The sequence below is a fragment of the Enhydra lutris genome, unplaced genomic scaffold, assembly GCF_002288905.1.
Source record: "Enhydra lutris kenyoni isolate GAN:26980312 unplaced genomic scaffold, ASM228890v2 scaffoldscaffold56, whole genome shotgun sequence".
NCBI lineage: Eukaryota > Metazoa > Chordata > Mammalia > Carnivora > Mustelidae > Enhydra > Enhydra lutris.
Genome location: NW_019154140.1, coordinates 5,509,889 through 5,524,221, shown reverse-complemented (window position 1 = coordinate 5,524,221; position 14,333 = coordinate 5,509,889).

The window sequence follows — 14,333 nt, the reverse complement described above, 5'->3', positions numbered from 1 at the left end:
GAAGTGTGTAAACCTGGCGATTCACAGACCTGTACCCCTGGGGATAAAAAGATATTATATGTTTAAAAAAATAAAATTAAAAAAAAAAAAAAAAAGAATGTAAAATAGGGGGCGCCTGGGTGGCTCAGTGGGTTAAGCCGCTGCCTTCGGCTCAGGTCATGATCTCAGGGTCCTGGGATCGAGCCCCGCATTGGGCTCTCTGCTCAGCAGGGAGCTTCCTCCTCTCTCTCTACCTGCCTCTCTGCCTGTTTGTGATCTCTCTCTCTGTCAAATAAATAAATAAAATCTTAAAAAAAAAAAAAATGTAAAATAGTTTCATCCCAGAAATTCAATCAATATAATTAGTCAATAATATGTTTGCATCAGCCAACCATTGCTACAATAATGCTGAATAACAGACCATTATAAAATTCCAGCAGCGTGGAGTAATAAGCTTGTTTGTGTGTCAGTGGGATGGCTGAGAGTTGGCTGACCTAGGCTAGCCTCAGCTAGAGCTCCACTGGTCATGTCCTTTATCTTCTTTGGACCAGTGGACTAGCAAAAGCATATGCTAGTCTTAATATAATCATCTCAGTAAATACAAAATATACATTTGAAGGAAAAAGTCCACCTCTTTTAGCAAACTAACTTAAGAAAGGTATTTTTCCTGTTACAATAAAGAAAACCTATCTTGATTTTAGCCATTATCACAGTCAGTTCTAAGAAAGTCGATCATTACATTTTCATTAAGATCAAAAACAATTAAAAAAATACAAGTTATCCCTTATTCAACACTGAAAATGCCAGCCAACTCAATAAGAATAGTAAAGGAAAAAGAGATATAGTCCACATTCCTTTTTGACTCTGGGGTTGGATTGTTCCAGAATTTAGAAGTTTTCATATTTTACAAAAGTTAATTTACTATGTACCATGTAATAACAGAAGCAGATGCAGATTTCTATAATCAAAATATTTTTATATTAAAATGTATGAATATTAACACAAAATAGAGACTACAAGCTGCCTTACATCCCTTCCAGTCAGGCTTTAGTTTCAAACTTACTAACTTGCCATTTTCAAAGTGAATTGTGGATAAGAGATTACAAACTATGATTAAAGAAGAAATCCAATTTTGATTACCAGTAGATTGCCTGCCTACAAAACTCCAGAGAATTAACTGGAAAATTGTAATAGGAACTTATAAAAGTTATCAGTTATTAAAGACATAAAGTGCTTTTCTGTATCCCAACAAAACTCAAAAAACATAGTTTTTGTGATAGAAACAAGACCTTACAGAGCAATGAGCTCAAAAGAAGAGTATAGTTATTTTTTGAAGCAAACTTCATGACTTTACCAAAGAACATTAAATAAACAAAAAATAATTGTAAACAAATCCAATTTAATTTGATGGGAAGATATTATATGCTGGAGTTGTCAATTCTTTCAGATTAAAATTATTAAAATGTATATGTTTAATGATATTCTCCATTGCCTACTAGGGAATTTTTTTGGAATTTCATAAAAATAATTACGAATCTCATCTGGAAAATAAACGAATAAATAACTAGATTTCAAAAAGAAAGGAATAGTGGAGGGACTTCCATCAACGTATAATATTAGTTCACTAGAATCTTTACTACAAAGCTATAATAATAAAATCCATAGCAATAATGCAGAAATAAAATGATAGAAATACAAATTTCTTTGCAGTTCACAATAGAGTCACTTTTGAAATGCTCAAAAATCCACCACAAATGTAATGGATAAGCTTGAGGATAGTTTTAATTTTGTGACTTTTACCAAGAATATTTCACTTTGTAGACCTAAGTTACTATAGGTTATTAGTCCTTTCAACCTGTAATTTTTATCTTTATCTTAACTCAAATTATAGTCACCACCAAATTTCCTTTTAATTTTTTCTCCTGAGAAATTTTCCAATTTTTTTTAAAAGATTTTATTTATTTATTTGACAGAGATCACAAGTAGGCAGAGAGGCAGGCAGAGAGAGAGGAGGAAGCAGGCTCACTGCTGAGCAGAGAGCCCGATGCAGGGCTTGATCCCAGGACCCCAGGGTCATGACCCGAGCCAAAAGCAGAGGCTTTAACCCACTGAGCCACCCAGGCGCCCGAAATTTTCCAATTTTATGATATTTTCAAAAAGTATTGGAACCAATGTCTACATAACAAAATGGAAACCTCGTGCCATTTTTTGCACTTTTATTTTAGATTTGTCTATCTAAAATGTTGCTGACAATAATAAAGCAGGCAGAAAAGAAAAATATCTCCTTATATGAGTTTTATTTCTGTGATACAGTCCCTTCAAGAGTAAAAAATAAAGTTACTACGAATTTCTATTACAGATTTTGGAAAAATCAATTGGACTTACGTTCATGACCACTTGCCTGCCCTGTGGCCTTCATAACGGCTTCATTTGTCAGTGGTTAAACCTCTGTTATAAGTAAGGTTTGTTATCTACTCTTGGTTTACCTTTTAAGGATTTCGCTCTTGATATAAAGTCACAATTCAGCTACTAGAAGAACTTTACCATTTTGTGTCACCGGTTGACAAAACTCCATTTCCATCTTTGTTCCAAATAGTCGAGCAGTTAGAGAAACCACATAACAGAGTGGGACATTGGCAACACTTGTAAGAAATTCACATGTCTTTTGAGATCACAAGTTCTTCTCCACTCAACATTTTGCTGCAGGCAAGGTACCAAAGTCCTGCAGGTGGAACTGCCAGAAAATAGCGTCTCCTAGATCCCTACATGCAGTCCACTCACTGAAGTAAGTGGAGATTGTCCAACATTTCACACAACTTTAAAAAACAACGCATACTCAATTTTCCATCTGTGCTACAAAACATTATTTGTATGATGAAAATAAGTGACATCATGCAAAAGGAATAAAATTTGTGAAACAAGATGGTTTTCTTTCGAGTAGGGCTTGTTTGTGTTGGAACTAGAATTCAAAATACCCTGATAATGTTGGGCCATGGACCAAGTAATGAAAGAAACTGAATCCAGATAAATTCTGGCAAGTCAGTTAAAAACTGAACTAGTGTAGGACGAAGAGGATATGTTTTATGGCGGGAATGTGGGGAAAGGGGTGGCTGGATATGAGTCAGGGGTAATCTCAGCATGAGTCAGCAGCAACATGACCTCGTAAGGTGGCAGACACATGGTCTGATCCCAGCAAGGACACGGTCTCAGGCCCTAGATCTCCCTCATTATAAGGGATGGAGGTCAACCCAAATGTGTGCAGAAGAAATGAAACAGGATGGAAACCTGACCTCAAGCTATATCATCTGAGAAAAATCCAGTAAACAAGTGATCTTGTAGACAAGTCCAAATGGGAATATGAGCACCGCCCTCCCACGTAAGGCGGCTCTGTTCTGCGTGCCACAGAGGCTGACAGGGAGACTGATGGCGACTCAGTGTAAGGAAACACTTTATCATTTTCAAAGTAGCCCAATGACGGAAACATTGCCTTAGGAGTTTCATACCACTAGAGAAGCACAAACACAGCTGGGGGAAAATATCCCATGACAGGACCTTTGCAGGCATCAGCGGGGAGTTTGGACTAATGACATGTAACATCTCTCCCAAGCCAGATTCTAGGATTCCTTTACTCTAAAACAAGTATTTAAAAGCAGCAGAGGGGCGCCTGGGTGGCTCAATCGGTTAAGCATCTGACTCTTGATCTCAGCTCAGGTCTGGATCTCAGGGTCTTGAGCCCCACATTGGGCTCCACGCTGGGCCTGGAGCCTACTAAAAAAAAAAAGGCAGCAGAACATGAAGGCACATCTGTTATCCTAACTCCATTCAATCACCCTGATTAATGGAAATCCTTTATTAATCATAGCATAACATAGCATAGACAGAAAGCTAGCCAGCAATGAAACCGGACAGGGTTCGAATATTGGCTTTACTACTTGCTGACTGAGTAGATGTGGATTAATTCTCTAGGAGCCTCAGTTTCCTATAAAATGGGGATAAAACATGAACCTTGCAGGTAGTGTACACAAGGCATTTAGTTCCAAAGAGATTCTCAATCCACAGGTGATGTTGTCAGTGTTACCATAGAGAAAGTCTGGAAACGACACTCCAGTTCCAATAATGCAATACTGATTTAGCACAACTGGATAAACTTTATTGCCTAAAAAAAAAAAAAAAACAAGGACAACAACAAAAAACACTGACCAAATCAAGTAAAGGTTATAAAAGAATTAAAATAATAAGCTCATCTTTAAGGAACTGTACCAAACTTCTTTCTTCACAAGTGTAGAATCCTTCTAACATTTGCATCTTTCAAAATTGCTTAAACACCTGTTTGTTTAAATCCTACAGAGCAGAGTGTAAAATGATATCCTTCAGCTAGAAATAAACACAGCTCAACCAGTGGTGTTCAGAACCATGAGGGGTGGGTGGGCTGAGAAACAACAAAATGGTCTGAGGGCAGCTTTTTTTCCCCACTCATTTCAGTCTCAACTAAGGGGAAGCCTGATTTCTCAGTAGGAGATACACTGTTTTACTTTCTGTAAATATTCTTTTTTTTTTTTTAAATGAAGTTCCTGGTGAAGAAATGTTTAAGAAAATCAAAATGTTTTTTTTTTTTTAAGTTTAATTTTGCTTTTGTTTCCCTTTCCAAAGGAGACATATCTAGAATAATAATATGATCCACTAATTCCACTACTGGGTATTTACCCAAAGAAAATGAAAACACTAATTTTAAAACATGTATGTACTTCTATTTTTATTACAGTTTTATCTACAATAGCCAAGGTATGGAAGCAACCCACGTGTCCATCAATAGATAATGGATAAAGAAGATGTGATCTATATATACAATGTGGTCTATATATATAAAATGGAATATTACTCAGCCATAAAAAAGAATGAAATCTTGCCATTTGCAACAACACAGATGGATCCAGAGAGTATAATATCAAGTGAAATCAGTCAGAGACAGATAAATGTCATATGATTTCACCAATATGTGGAATTTAAGAAACAAAACAAGCAAAGAAAAAAAGAGACAGGGGCACCTGGGTGGCTCAGTGGGTTAAAGCCTCTGCCTTCAGCTCAGGTCATAATCTCAGGATCTTGGGATCAAGCCCTGCACATCAGCAGGGAGCCAGTCTGCTTTCCCCTCTTTCTCTGCCTGCCTCTCTGCCTACTTGTGATCTCTGTCTGTCAAATAAATAAATAAAATCTTTAAAAAAAAAAAGAGAAAGACAAACAAAAAGACCCATTAATACAGAGAACAAACTGATGGCTACCAGAAGAGAGGGAGGTATAGGGATGAAGGAAATAGGTGAAGGGGATTAAGAGTACACTTATCGTGATGAGCACTAATGTATAGAATTAAATATTTATGTTGTACATCTAAACTAATATAATATAAAACTCTGTTGATTATGCTTGAATTAAAAAAATTTTAATAAAAAATTTTTTCAATTAAAAATTTGAAATGTTGCTACTTTTCTTTCAGTGAGATAAGAAAAAGAGAAGGTGTGAGCATAATTTTTATTATTTGTGTTTACAGAACTCTGGTTTAAAGTATCCATCTTGGTAATGCAATGTGTAAATACAGAGCTTTCCTAAGATTTCTAGGTTAACTGCAAGTACACAGAGCTGCATGGTATAATGGGAGGGCCTGTGGCATCTACCTTAAAGAGACCTGGGTTCTGGCTGATCTTGATTTGAGAGTCATCTCCTTTTGAAACATAAATAAATCACATCACTCTTCTACTTGAAACCCTAAACGTCCAGACTGTTACCATGCCCACCAGACCCTATGTGATGTGAATCTTCCCTTGCTACTGTCAGGTCACATTCCCTGTCACTCTTCCCTCCCTCTATCAATTTCAGCTACATTGACCTTTGAGTGCGAATTCACCTCAGGGCCTTTGCACTTGCTTCCATCTGTCTGCAATTCTCCTTCCATATGGAAGGTATCCATATGGTATCCATACGGTTCATTCCCTCACCTCATTCAGGACTCTGCTTGAATGTCATCTCCATTGAACATTCTATCTAAAAGAGCACTTTCCTTCATTATTCTTTGTCCCTTACCTTGCTTAATTATGTTTTCTGAATACTTATCATTATCTGACCTACTATATATTTATTTGTGTAATTTTTACCAAATGTTCCCTTCCCATTAGAATAAACATCCATGAAAGCAATGACCACATCTGTTTTGCTCACTGCTGTAACTCAACAAGTAGAACAGTACCTAGCACATGATGGACACACAATAAATATTCACTGAATGAATGAACTAAAGAATGACCTTGGACAAGACACATAATCCCACTTGTGTTCTAATCTGTATATTTTTTTAGAAAATCTTTTACTTCTTCTCACGCTATAACATTCCATGATTCTCAGTTTCCTAAGGCAATGTTCTCAATCATTATATTAGGAAAAGGAAAGAGAAAGTCCCTAGCATAGACTGGGTGGTTTCTAAACAACAGAAATTTACTTCTCAGAGTTCTGGAAGCTGGGAATTCTGAGATCAACGCACCAGCAGATTCTGTGTCCAGTGACGTCCCCCTCCCAGTTCAGAGATGACATATTTCTGCTGTAACTCATATGACAGAGAGGGTGAGGAAGCTCTCCAGGGCCTCTCTTATAAGGGCTTTAACCCCATTCATGAGGGTTCTGCTTTCATGACCTATTCACCTCCCGAGACCCCGCCCCCTAATGCCACAACACGGGGGAAGGGGGAGGGATTTTAACATACCGATTTTGAGGGGACACAGCATTCAGGCTTGACAAAATAGGGCAAGAGGCAGCTCATTCCTTTAATGTCACAGAAAGAATTCAGGACTTGTTTACTTGAAATACGGGATAATGCAAAACATCCTATCTGCAGCCAGCCAGCCCAAAAGAGGGTTCTCAAAACATTAGACCAGTCAGATTATCCTCACTTGCGAAACGTGCTTTACACTGGGTCACTGTTGTCATCACGTGCCCTCAATTACAACACACCCTTATTTCCCTAATATGTTGAAGAACTTTAAACACTGGCCTTCCACAAATGGTTAGGGGTACACCCACCCCTATTTCAGAGATGACACACCAAGGAGCAGCTAGAATAAAAAAATCTGACCGCAAATATTTTCTCTCTCGTGTACAAAATTGTAATTCTAGGGCCTCGAGCATAGCAGAACATAAAGTATTTATTGTGCAGTGGTGGAGTGAGGGTTGAAAGCCATGTGATTCTGGGTTAAAAGCTGGTTCTTTCTTTTTTCACTCTGCCCTATGGCCTCTCAGGAGGCATTTGGTCAGGAAGGTCAGAGGCAATTCGCGTGAAGCAGGACAGACCCAGGCTTCTGAAGTCTCCTTCATCGATTGCCTCTAGGACTCATTCGGAGCCAGAAAATGTTTATCTGCTTGGAATTGTGAAATGGTAGAGCACTGTTTAAAACAACAACAACAACAAACAAGACAAAACACATCAGGTTGAGTGCTCAGGAATTCAAGTTTCAAATCCTGCCTCTGACTCTTACCACACAGCACTTAGGCTCCTGAAAGGTCAGTTTGCTTATCTACGCAGGGTGTGATGGGCCTCTTTCTCAGAGGGTTCCTGAGAGCCTGGGGCGGGGTGGGGCAGGGGACGACATACTACCTGGCACTTAGTAGGCCTGCAAATATCGCGTTCATTAGAAAACGCCAACAAAGAGGCCTGATCTCTGTGGATCTCACGGTGCATCTGCGAGGCCGGCGGTGCTCACTCAGGAGGCGAGTTACCGCTAGAGGACACTGAGCAAGCAGGAAAACTGGAGAAAGAACTGGAGGATGCCTGCGGGAGCCGGTGGCCTCTCCCTGCTGGCTGAGTCATTGAACTGCACGCGTGATCATGACACGGGCCTGCGGGAGAGCCTTCCAGGGAACAGCTGTCCTCTGAAGATCTTGAAGCAGACCGAGGCTGCGAGGAAAGAATTTTATTTCAATGCTGCGATTAGCGTATCCTGTCATCCTTGCACCAGCCACAGACAGACAACAATCTCCCCCTGGAGTTCCTAACAACACTGGGTTCTAGGCTTGAATCACAATGATCGGAGATCTCAGTGTTTTTACTAATCCACTAAGATGGAAACTGCCAGCAGCCTCACTGTGTACGTTTAGCAGGAAAGCAAGTTTTATTTGCCTTGCTTTTATAAAGGATATTTACTTTTATTATTTTTTGTGAGATTTATTTATTTGAGAGAGAGAAAGAGAGAGATAGAGCGTGGGGGGAGGGAAGGGGCAGAGAGAATCCCAGTCAGACTCTGAGAGCCTGAAAGGACATAAACTGAGCTGAAACCAACAGTCAGACATTCAACCGACTGTGCCACCCAGGCACCCCCAAAATATGTATATGCCTGTGTCATATACAGCCTCGCCCCCTGTTCCTTTCCTGACCCTTGTCTAAAGGAACGTGAAATCTCTTAGAGATATCCGGGCAGACATTACCAGGAAAGGAAGTCAGAAATGAGAACTTGAGGTCATCCCCTGTGTATATCCTTAACATAAGACAGAAGTATTTACTCTCCATACTGAATACTATTTCTAGAATTTTCTGTTTTAGATTGCAAAATCCTTAATAGCAAAGATAGAATTCCATGATCTAACGCTTAATTCAATAAGGGCCCATTTCTAAAGGCTGGTCTCAATGGACATTAGCATGACCATATAATGTATGACACAAACAGGCATTTTTGAGAGTGAGAAGAGTTATTAATATGACAGACAACAGATGTAAACTGATGAGTCTGTGATCACTCTGCTTAATTGTGCTCAGAAACCATCCCACTAAAATATTTACTCTCATAACATTTTACCTATAAAAAATCTCTCCTTAGAAAGTGACTTTAGTTAAAAAATTATCTGTGCTTTTTCTATACAAACAGGACTGGCTTGGTTTCCAGGACAAGTTGGTATCTGCCTCCTTAGAGATGGGTGGAGTGTGTGTCTCTCTCTCCCTCACTGCCTCCCTTGTCTGTGAACCCCGTGAGCCATTTCTTCAAGCAGAGCCTCTCTGGTGACTACATTCTTCTAGACTTCCTCCTCTGAGCTCCCAGGCAGGCTCTACACCACTACCCTTCTCTCTGTAATTGCTTTAAAATCCTTCTACGCAACACCTGCAATCCATTTTCGCAAGAATGAAAAAAACCTATCAATTATTCAATTAATGGCCCCTAAAAAGTAAAATTTGGCTTCTTTAATAGGAATGCAGAAGTAGAGACAGAGATAACATGTTGACTTGGTAGATCTGGCAGCTGGAGACAAGAAGCAGATGCCCTGGGTTGTGGATGTATGTCAAGTTACCAAGTGCACACCTCCACTCGGCTAATTTCCTATGAACAATAGAGTGGGTAAGTTTGCTGGAAAGTCCTACTGAGAGGAAGTGAGCATTATGAGCGCGCTTGAATGTTACACATTAACGGTCACGCTAAATGAGGAAGTAGAAAGGAAGTAATGGAGAAAGAGAAGACCAACGGCAAGTGCCACACTTCATTGTTCTCTTTACCTCGCCGGGACATGACTCTAAAAAATCAGAATGTTTTTATCAAAAAAAAATCTTCTTATTCTTCAAACTCCTCCCTGATTACTTCAAGTGGGAGGTGATCTAGACATATAGCAGAAAAGTGAGAAATAAAAAATAAAACCTTTCTGGATTGAAAAAATAAAGCGTTTTAAAGTTTTCTTGGCAGTAGAGTAGCGCAGCGGAAGCATGCTGGGCCCATAAAGTTTTCTTGGCTATGTCTTTTCTTTTTCAAACAAGGGGCATTTCTACTTTTGTTCTCACTCTCCCATTTGTCCAAAATAGAAGGTTCTAACAAGACAACAACTTAAAAAAAAAAAAAATTCTTCCAGGGTCACGAGCTTGGAGACAAAAAGAGCTTCAATGAAGTGGTAGCTGGGTTGTGAGCAGCTCACAACCAGCATTCCAAGAGGAGTCCTACAGTCTGCAAGGCCTTTTTAAAAACAGCTCCAGATTTCCCTTAACAGCCAACCCCAATCACCCACGAACATATTCATTACATGATTTCATCAGTTATTCCAATAACAGGTTCTGCATATCATTGCTTTAAAAAAAAAATACCTAACAATCAGGTTGGTGGGAACATCACTGTGACTGCTACACACACTTGGTCTCTCTTTCCCTCCCCTACCCTTCACTGCCTGCCCTGAAGCACAAAATGTTCAGTGAGCAGGACCCGTCATTATTTCTCTAGAGACCCTGAACACTGGACTTCTGTTTATAAGTTCAGTACCCAAACACTTCCCCAGAACACTCAACCCACAGTTAAACCCTATTAGTTAATTTGGTCTCCATGAATACACCATACACGGGTTCTGGTAAAAACAAAGTTAAACAAAAAATAAAAGATTTGCAAATGTTTTCTCTCATAAATAAAAAGGTGTCACCCAAAAGAACCTCTTGTTGAGAGGCAGAGAGGTGGTTAAAAAAAAAATAAAATAAAACCTTCTGAACATTAAAATACAATTTTGCATCCAAGCAGGGTGGAAGATTTGATGCCAGTGCACAGAGGCATTCTAATTACAAATTAGCTGATTTCTCCTGGGTCCTGCGAGGCGGCAGGAAGAACATTTGGCCATTTTGTGTCAATTTACCTGGAGTCATTACTCAGGAAACAGGCTTATGTTCCTCACTTAACACGTTCTTTTTGGAGCGCTGGGAGTGGTTCACTAAAAGAGCCTTTTGTGAAGCATGAAACTTTTGCTAGTCGTGTGAATTTCACCCCACTAATTGCGAAATTCCTTTCGGAGTGTATAGGATTTCCTCAAAGTGAAATACCCTCCTTCAGTGGTTTGATACAAAGGACATACCACGTTAAATTTCCCGTAAAATCTAATAAATCAAGGAGGGAAGTAATATCCAGGACTGAGTCTTTGTCTCCTTATGAGGTGAGAGGAAAATTGCTTCGGGGCTCTTATAGTGTGGTTAACCCTTGACTCACCAATGTCATCTTACCTTGCAGTACTCATGTCCAAAAGAATGGCTGGCATCAGAAAGGATGAACACCCACCATTTGCATCGACATGGATGGAACTGGAGGGGATGATGCTGAGTGAAATAAGTCAAGCAGAGAGAGTCAATTATATGGTTTCACTCACACGTAAAACATAAGGAATAGTGCAGAGGACCACAGGGAAGGGAGGGAAAACAGGAAGAAATCAGAGAGGGAGACAAACCATAAGAGACTCTGGACTCCAGGAAATAAACTGAGGGTTACCGAAGGTTGGGAGGTGGGGGATGGGGTAACCAGGTGATGGGTATTAAGCAGGACCCGTGTGATGATAAGCACTGGGTGTTATGCACAACTAATGAATAGCTGAACACTACCACAAAAACTAAGGATGTACTATATAGCGGCTAACTGAACACAAAAAAAAAGAGAGAGAGAGAGAGAGAGAAAGAGAATGTTGAAAGTATAGCTAGGCTCACTTTATGCTATTAAATAAGCTGTGATATTTAAAATTAATTCTTTTTAATTTTAAAATCATACTTATCATGTTGATAAAACAAACCTGAAATTTTACGAAAGGTCTTTATGTCAAGCCCTCCTCAAAGCATGAGAGACTATGGACTCTGAGAAACAAACTGAGGGTTTGGGAGGGGAGGGGGGAGGGGTTAGGTGAGGCTGGTGGTGGGTATTATGGAGGGCACGTATTATATGGAGCACTGGGTGTGGTGCATAAAGAATGAATCCTGGAACACTGAAAAAATAAAATTAAATTAAAAAAAATTTAAACCCTTCTATGGAAATGTCTGTATGATTGGGTTGTTTCCTTACCGGTAGGTCAGCTGAGGGCTGCGTATTCTGACTGGAGCATCTGAGCATGTTCGAAGGACAAAGAGGCTATGGAGGTAAATCTGATCTAGGACTGATGGAAGAACCCCAACCATTCAGCCCCTATAGAACTTCCCTTTAATGACAATCCCACTTGATCGCATTTTTCTGTCTATAGCCAGTTTTCTGTTTATTCCATTCTGCTTAGTGTAAGTAACTGTTAATGGCCCTAATGGTGTCTCTGGCTATAAAGAGATAGTAAGTATAACTGGCCGGCACTTAACAGCCATGCTTATCTGCTAAAGGATAGTGTTTGTAAATATGGGTCAATATATAAATGACATTTTATGACTGTTTTGCCTCAAAAGCGGGTTCTTCCTCCCCATCTTCAAAAAAATTAAAACTTTCTAGAAAAACCTTTCTCCCTGTATCCAATACTGCACACCCTTCCTCTGAAAAGGAAAACAATTCAAATATGACAACTTCCCAAATTTGTTGGTGAAGCTCTGTTTTTGCTTAAAGAGAAAAGAAATACATGAACGTTTCTGATTGTCTCCGGTATAGAATTTCCCTTTAAGCCCCAAGACAATATATGTGTTGGCTTACATGTCATCGGCTTTCCCGAGGGAGAACATATTCCAGTTCTGATGAAAATATTAGCTTTCCCTGATAAGAACTGGGAGAGCCATAAAACAATCTCTTTGTCTGGAGCCAGTGCCCTTCACCCAAGCATATTATTATTGTAGTAATCCATTTCATTTAAAAAAAAAAAAACACCTTTGATCAAAATTAATTTAGGGTATCTCATATTCTGGAGCCTCTACTGCTTGGTTTCATTCTTTACAAGTCCATATTTGACCCAAAGTTCTAGGAGATTAAGATACCTGAATGAAAACACATCCTTGCTGATTTTGCAAGTTTTCCAGCTATGTAGACCTAGAAACTAGTCTCATAGAATTAAAAGGATTCTTAAAGTTTATCTAGTCTTACGGAGAAACTGAGGCCAAGAAAGGTCAAACATCTCTCCAAAGGGCATGACTAAATGATACCAAGAACCAATCTCTCCTGCCTGCTTGTCCAGGATTCTTCCTATTTACTCCATATCACCATTATTTAGGTCAGCCTTCAATTTATGAACCATGGCAATATGCACCCACTCTTTATTTTCACAAGTATCCTAACATTCAACAAACTTACATAAAATATATTTAATAACTAACTAGCATTTAGGGAACTATCATCTTACAAAAAATTAGTATTTGGTAAATCAAACCATCTAGTTTTCTGATATATTATATCCCTTCCATCAAAGCTCTAAATCTAGAAGAAATTCAAGCACGAAGCCGGAAAAATAAATTAGCAGGGTGGGCCCCCACTAAATATGGCAGGCCTCAAGGCAACTGTTCCAAGGGGTGGCTAAGAGAACAGCCAATCAGGAGTGTCCACTGAGGGGCAAAGAAGTGGGACATGAATGGGGCAGAGGTGGATACTCAGAGCCAGAGACCCAGCCCTGTGCTCAGGTTAACTGCCCAGCCTGCACACAGCTAACAACCTTCAAAACAGCTCTGCCAAAAGCTAGCAACAAACAAAATAATGCCCAAGAACATTTTTGTTTTGACTGTATTCAAATTACCAGAAATTTTCTGAACAATGTCCCCCCTCTAGCCCCTACCTTCAGACATTATATAATTCACACTTACATAACCACCCCGTGACATTTCAATAGCCCTTTCATATTTCACCAAAACCTATTTTTCCCATTTTTTAACGTGAATTATGAAAGCATCTTAAGGCACATGACTCAAACATTGAAAGTCATATCATAAACCAAGCCAACTCCCACTACCCTTTGCACCCATGGACACATGCACATGCACGTGCATACACACACACACACTCACACACATCATTCCGTAAAATATGTGGAATTTTACACACAACTGAAAAACAAAAAACAATGAGGAAAAAACCCAGGGAGGGCAGTTTGTGTCCACCGAGTGTAGACTCGTTCAGGTAGATCAGAGAGTGAATTCATCATGAGGGTTTACAGAGCCAAGGTATCACTGTTATAGCTGTATTCCTCAGGGCACTTGAGTTCTCTTTCTTAAAACAGACTTACCCACTGACCATTAAACCTAAATACCATACCGGGGGTTCCTTTAGAGCAGAAAAAAAAAAAAAAAAAAGCCAATTACCAGATGTTCAAGGGAATCCCTCAATTATCCTGGAAAACACAGCCCTGAACCATACCACAAGGTTTCTAATACCTGTTCATCTCAAATTCTGGATTTTAAGTGCCCCTACTATGTGTCCTTAATACTCCTTAATACTCTCTGCTTTTCCTGTGACAGAACTTGTCCCACTGTGTTTTAATTGCCTATGTCTGAAATGCCCATTAGACCATAAGCTCCATGAGGGCAGGAAACATGTTGTCTCATTCACCATTGTATCTCTAGAACTATCACTGACAGTTCAACAAGTACATGAAATCATCCAACAAATATTTGCTGAAAACCAACTATGTACCAAGCTCTCTCTGTTCTG